This window comes from Triticum urartu, chromosome 1 (genome assembly GCF_003073215.2).
Source record: "Triticum urartu cultivar G1812 chromosome 1, Tu2.1, whole genome shotgun sequence".
NCBI lineage: Eukaryota > Viridiplantae > Streptophyta > Magnoliopsida > Poales > Poaceae > Triticum > Triticum urartu.
The window spans coordinates 291,631,809-291,639,835 of NC_053022.1; positions in this window are offsets into that span (position 1 = coordinate 291,631,809).

Below are 8,027 nucleotides of genomic sequence, written 5' to 3' on the forward strand. Positions count from 1 at the left end.
ACCGAGAGGGCCTAGAGATACCTCTCCGATACACGGAGTGACAAATCCTAATCTCGATCTATGTCAACTCAACAAAAACCATCGGAGACACATGTAGAGCATCTTTGTAGTCACCCAGTTACGTTGTGAAGTTTGATAGCGCACTAAGTGTTCCTCCGGTATTAGGGAGTTGCATAATCTCATAGTCATAGGAACATGTATAAGTTATGGAGAAAGCAATACCAGTAAACTAAACGATCAAAGTGCTAAGCTAACAGATGGGTCAAGTCAATCACATCATTCTCTAATGATGTGATCCCGTTTATCAAATGACATCTCTTTGTCCATGGCTAGGAAACTTAACCATCTTTGATTAACGAGCTAGTCAAGTAGAGGCATACTAGTGACACTTTGTTTGTCTATGTGTTCACACATGTACTAAGTTTCCGGTTAATACAATTCTAGCATGAATAATAAACATTTATCATGATATAAGGAAATATAAAAAACAAATTTATTATTGCCTCTAGGGCATATTTCCTTCAGTCTCCCACTTGCACTAGAGTCAATAATCTAGATTACATTGTAATGATTCTAACACCCATGGAGTCTTGGTGCTGATCATGTTTTGCTCGTGAGAGAGGCTTAGTCAACGGGTCTGCAACATTCAGATCCGTATGTATCTTGCAAATCTCTATGTCTCCCTCCTTGACTTGATCGCGGATGGAATTGAAGCATCTCTTGATGTGCTTGGTTCTCTTGTGAAATCTGGATTCCTTTGCCAAGGAAATCGCACCAGTATTGTCACAAAATATTTTCATTGGACCCGATGCACTAGGTATGACACCTAGATCAGATATGAACTCTTTCATCCAGACTCCTTCATTTGCTGCTTTCGAAGCAGCTATGTACTCCACTTCACACGTAGATCCCGCCATGACGCTCTGCTTGGAACTGCATCAACTAACAGCTCCACCATTCAATAAAAATATGTATCCGGTTTGTGACTAAGAGTCATCCGGATCAGTGTCAAAGCTTGCATCGACGCAACCATTTACGACGAGCTCTTTGTCACCTCCATAAATGAGAAACATATCCTTAGTCCTTTTCAGGTATTTCATGATGTTCTTGACCGCTGTCCAGTGATCCACTCCTGGATTACTTTGGTACCTTCCTGTTAAACTAATAGCAAGGCACACATCAGGTCTGGTACACAACATTGCATACATGATAGAACCTATGGTTGAAGCATAGGGAATGACTTCCATTTTCTCTCTATCTTCTGCAGTGGTCGAGCATTGAGTCTGACCCAACTTCACCTTGTAACACAGGCATGAACCCTTTCTTTGCTTGATCCATTTCGAACTTCTTCAAATATTTATCAAGGTATGTACTTTGTGAAAGTCCAATTAAGCGTCTTGATCTATCTCAATAGATCTTGATGCCCAATATATAAGCAGCTTCACCGAGGTCTTTCATTGAAAAATTCTTGTTCAAGTATCCTTTTGTGCTATTCAGAAATTTAGTATCATTTCCGATTAGTAATATGTCATCCACATATAATATCAGAAATGCTACAGATCTCCCACTCACTTTCTTGTAAATATAAGCTTCTCCAAAAGTCTGTATAAAACCATATGCTTTGATCACACTATCAAAATGTATATTCCAACTCCGAGAGGCTTGCACCAGTCCATAAATGGATCGCTGGAGCTTGCACACTTTGTTAGCACCTTTTGGATCGACAAAACCTTCTGGTTGCATCATATACAACTCTTCTTTAAGATATCCATTAAGGAATGCAGTTTTGACATCCATTTGCCCAATTTCATAATCATAAAATGCAGCAATTGCTAACATGATTCGGACAGACTTAAGCATCGCTACGGGTGAGAAGGTCTCATCGTAGTCAACTCCTTGAACTTGTCGAAAACCTTTTGCAACAAGCCGAGCTTTGTAGATAGTAACATTACCGTCAGCGTCTGTCTTCTTCTTGAAGATCCATTTATTCTCTATGGCCTGCCGATCATCAGGCAAGTCAACCAAAGTCCAGACTTTGTTCTCATACATGGATCCCATCTCAGATTTCATGGCCTCAAGCCATTTTGCGGAATCTGGGCTCATCATCGCTTCCTCATAGTTCGTAGGTTCGTCATGGTCAAGTAACATGACCTCCAGAACAGGATTACCGTACCACTTTGCTACGGATCTTACTCTGGTTGACCTAAGAGGTTCGGTAGTAACTTCATCAAAAGTTTCATGATCATGATCATTAGCTTACTCACTTACTGGTGTACGAATCACTGGAACTGATTTCTGTGATGAACTACTTTCCAATAAGGGAGTAGGTATAATTACCTCGTCAAGTTCTACTTTCCTCCCACTCACTTCTTTCGAGAGAAACTCCTTCTCTAGAAAGGATCCATTCTTAGCAATGAATATCTTGCCTTTGGATCTGTGATAGAAGGTGTACACAACAGTCTCCTTTGGGTATCCTATGAAGACACATTTCTCCGATTTGGGTTCGAGCTTATCAGGTTGATGCTTTTTCACATAAGCATCGTAGCCCCAAACTTTAAGAAACGACAACTTTGGTTTCTTGCCAAACCACAGTTCATAAGGTGTCGTCTCAACGGATTTCGATGGTGCCCTATTTAACGTGGATGCAGCTGTCTCTAAAGCATAACCCCAAAACAATAGCGGTAAATCAGTAAGAGACATCATAGATCGCACCATATCTAATAAAGCGCGGTTACGACGTTCGGACACACCATTACGTTGTGGTGTTCCAGGTGGCGTGAGTTGCGAAACTATTCCGCATTGTTTCAAATGAAGACCAAACTCATAACTCAAATATTCTTCTCTATGATCAGATCATAGAAACTTTATTTTCTTGTTACGATGATTTTCCACTTCACTCTGAAATTCTTTGAACTTTTCAAACGTTTCAGACGTATGTTTCATCAAATACATGTACCCATATCTGCTTAAATCATCTATGAAGGCAAGAAAATAATGATACCCGTCGCGAGCATCAACACTCATAGGACCGCAGACATCAGTATGTATTATTTCCATCAAGTCTGTTGCTCGCTCCATTGTTCCGGAGAACGGAGTCTTAGTCATCTTGCCCATGATGCATGGTTCGAAAGCATCAAGTGATTCATAATCAAGTGATTCCAAAAGTCCACCAGCATGGAGTTTCTTCATGCGCTTTACACCAATATGACCTAACCGACAGTGCCACAAATAAGTTGCACTATCATTATTAAACTTATATCTTTTGGCTTCAATACTATGAGCATGTGTATCACTACTATCAAGATTTAGTAAAAACAGTCCACTCATCAAGGGTGCATGACCATAAAAGATATTACTCATATAAATAGAACAACCATTATTCTCTGATTTAAATGAACAACTGTCTCGCATCAAACAAGATCCAAATATAATGTTCATGCTCAACGGTGGCACCAAATAACAATTATTTAGGTCTAAAGCTAATCCTGAAGGTAGATGTAGAGGTAGCATGCCAACGGCGATCACATCGACTTTGGAACCATTTCCCACGCGCATCGTCACCTCATCCTTAGCCAATCTTCGCTTAATCCGTAGCCCCTGTTTCGAGTTGCAAATATTAGCAACAGAATCAGGATCAAATACCCAGGCGCTACTGCGAGCATTAGTAAGGTACACATCAATAACATGTATATCAAATATACCTTTCACTTTGCCATCCTTCTTCTCCGCCAAATACTTGGGGCAATTCCGCTTCCAGTGACTAGTCCCTTTGCAGTAGAAGCACTCGGTCTCAGGCTTAGGTCCAGACTTGGGCTTCTTCACTTGAGCAGCAACTTGCTTGCCGTTCTTCTTGAAGTTCCCCTTTTTCCCTTTACCCCTTTTCTTGAAACTGGTGGTCTTGTTGACCATCAACACTTGATTCCCCTTCTTGATTTCTACCTCCGCAGCCTTTAGCATTGTGAAGAGCTTGGGAATCGTCTTATCCATCCCTTGCATATTATAGTTCATCATGAAGATCTTGTAGCTTGGTGGCAGTGATTGAAGAACTCTGTCAAGGACACTATCATCAGGAATATTAACTCCCAGCTGAGTCAAGTGGTTGTGGTACCCAGACATTCTGAGTATATGTTCACTGTTAGAACTATTCTCCTCCATTTTGCAGCCGTAGAACTTATTGGAGACTTGATATCTCTCAATCCGGGCATTTGCTTGAAATATTAACTTCAACTCCTGGAACATCTCATATGCTCCATGACGTTCAAAACGTCGTTGAAGTCCCGGTTCTAAACCATGACGCATGGCACACTGAACTATCGAGTAGTCATCAGCTTTGCTCTGCCAGACGTTCATAACATCTGGTGTTGCTCCTCAGCGGGTTTGTTACCTAGCGGTGCTTCCAGGACATAATTCTTCTGTGCAGCAATGAGGATAATCCTCAAGTTACGGACCCAGTCCATGTAGTTGCTACCATCATCTTTCAACTTAGCTTTCTCTAGGAACGCATTAAAATTCAACGGAACAACAACACGGGCCATCTATCTACAACAACATAGACATGCAAAATACTATCAGGTACTAAGTTCATGATAAATTAAAGTTCAATTAATCAAATTACTTAAGAACTCCCACTTAGATAGACATCCCTCTAATCATCTAAGTTATCACGTGATCCATATCAACTAAACCATGTCCGATCATCACGTGAGATGGAGTAGTTTTCAATGGTGAACATCACTATGTTGATCATATCTACTATATGATTCACGCTCGACCTTTCGATGTCAGTGTTCCGAGGCCATATCTGCATATGCTAGGCTCATCAAGTTTAACCTGAGTATTCCGCGTATGCAAAACTGGCTTGCACCCGTTGTATGTGAACATAGAGCTTATCACACCCGACCATCACGTGGTGTCTCGGCATGACGAACTGTAGCAACGGTGCATACTCAGGAGAACACTTATACATTGAAATTTAGTGAGAGATCATCTTATAATGCTACCGCCGAACTAAGCAAAATAAGATGCATAAAGGGTAAACATCACATGCAATCAATATAAGTGATATGATATGGCCATCATCATCTTGTGCCTTTGATCTCCATCTCCAAAACACCGTCGTGATCACCATCGTCACCAGCTTGACACCTTGATCTCCATCGAAGAATCGTTGTCGTCTCGCCAACTATTGCTTCTACGACTATCGCTACCGCTTAGTGATAAAGTAAAGCAATTACATGGCGATTGCATTTCATACAATAAAGTGACAAACATATGGCTCCTGCCAGTTGCCGATAACTCTGTTACAAAACATGATCATCTCATACTATAAAATTTAGCATCATGTCTTGACCATATCACATCACAACATGCCCTGCAAAAACAAGTTAGACGTCCTGTACTTTGTTGTTGCAAGTTTTACATGGCTGCTACGGGCTGAGCAACAACCGTTCTTACCTACACATCAAAAACCACAACGCGGTATAGTGATTGCTTTTTGATCTTCAGAAAGAACCTTGTTCATTGAATCCGATTCAACTAAAGTTGGAGAAACTGACACCCACTAGCCACCTATGTGCGAAGCACGTCGGTAGAACCAGTCTCGCGTAAGCGTACGCGTAATGTCGGTCTGAGCCTCTTCATCCAACAATACCGCTGAATCAAGAATCAACTTGTGACGGCAAGCAATATGTATATACCCACGCCCACAACTCCTTTGTGTTCTACTCATGCATACAACATCTACGCATAGACCTGGCTCGGATGCCACTGTTGGGGAACGCAGTAATTTCAAAAAATTTCCTACGCACACACAAGATCCATCTAGGTGATGCATAGCAACGAGAGGGTAGAGTGTTATCCACGTACCCTCATACACTGTAAGAGGAAGCGTTATGACAACGCGGTTGATGTAGTCGTACGTCTTCACGATCCGACCGATCCTAGCACCGAAGGTACGGCACCTCCGCGATCTGCACACGTTCAGCTCGGCGACGTCCCACGAACTCTAGATCCAGCTGAGTGTCGAGGGAGAGATTCGTCAGCACGATGGCGTGATGACGGTGATGGTGAAGTTACCGATGCAGGGCTTCGCCTAAGCTCTACAATGATATGAGCGAGGTGGAAATCTGTGGAGGGGGGCACCGCACACGACTAAACAATCAACTTGTGTGTCTATAGGGTGCCCCTCCCCCATATATAAAGGAGTGGAGGAGGGGGAGGGCCGGCCCTCTATGGCACGCCCTAAGGGGGCAGTCCTACTCCCGGTGGGAGTAGGATTCCCCCTTTCCCTTGTTGGAGTAGGAGAGAAGGAGGGGGGGGGGGAGAGAGGAAAGGAAGGGGGGCCCACCCAATTCGGATTGGGCTAGGGGGGCGCGCCCTCCACCTTGGCCTTCCTCTCCTCTCTTCCACTAAGGCCCATATACTCCCGGGGGGTTCTGGTAACCCCCCGGTACTCCGGTAAATGCCCGAACTCACCCGGAACCATTCCGTGTCCAAACATAGCCTTCCAATATATTGATCTTTATGTCTCGACCACTCTGAGACTCCCTGCCATGTCCGTGATCATATCTGGGACTCCGAACTACCTTCGGTACATCAAAACACATAAACTCATAATACCGATCGTCACCGAACGTTAAGCGTGCGGACCCTACGGGTTCGAGAACTATGTAGACATGACCGAGACTCATCTCCGGTCAATAACCAATAGCAGAACCTGGATGCTCATATTGGTTCCTACATATTCTACGAAGATCTTTATCGGTCAAACCGCATAACAACATACGTTGTTCCCTTTGTCATCGGTATGTTACTTGCCCGAAATTCAATTGTCGGTATCTCAATACCTAGTTCAATCTTGTTACCGGCAAGTCTCTTTACTCGTTTCATAATGCAACATCCCGTAACTAAATCATTAGTCACATTTCTTGCAAGGCTTATAGTGATGTGCATTACCAAGAGGGCCCAGACATACCTCTCCGATACACGGAGTGACAAATCCTATTCTCGATCTATGTCAACTCAACAAACACCATCGGAGACACCTGTAGAGCATCTTTATAGTCACCCAGTTATGTTGTGACATTTGATAGCACACTAAGTGTTCCTCCGGTACTCGGGAGTTGCATAATCTCATAGTCATAGGAACATGTACAAGTTATGGAGAAAGCAATAGCAGTAAACTAAATGATCAAAGTGCTAAGCTAACGGATGGGTCAAGTCAATCATCATGATTCTTGCCACGTTTGTTAAACTTCTATCCAGTCAATGAACTCGTAGATTAGGTTTAATTCGAAATTTTAGGGTTAGGTTTCCGCCGAAACCATCTCGGACCCACCGAGTTGAAAAACTCGGTCCCACCGATTTGGCTTATGCCATTGCACAAGTAAGACTCGGTCTGACCGAGAATTACTTATCAGTGTGACCAATTTTGGAACTCTGTGAAACCCTAGCAGTCTTGGTGCCACCGAACTGTGACTCGGTCTGACCGAGTTCACTAGTTTAGGTGCCAAAACTACTACGGTATCACCGAGTTTAGAAATCAGTAGATCCGAGATGCTTTTCAGTGGGAAACTAAAACTAAGTTTCTGAATTATTCTTTTGCAAAAATCTCTGCATTTTGTGATGCTTATCCACTCTATCTCATCTATAACCTATTCACAGGGTCAGCAGTCAGAGTTTGCATCATGTCAGACCAAAGTGATAGCCAGAACTTGTCAGAGCAGCAAGTATAGATGAGTGAGGGCACTAGTCCCTCAAGTTCCTCAGATGATGGCAGTAGGAGCACCCTAGCAATCTGCCTAAAGCTGCCACAAGACAGAGAAAGAAGAGAACCTCAGACTCAGAAGATGAGGATTATGTGGCAGAAGAGGAAGCAACTTCCAAGAGAGTTGAGCCAGCACAGGGCATAAAACCAGGGATGAAGATCAAAAGGCCAGCAGGCAGGCAGCCTATGTCAAAGGCCAGAGATCCAACTGAGAAGCCCACTCCCATTGAGCCAGTTGCTGCTGAAGGCAAGAAGAGGAAAG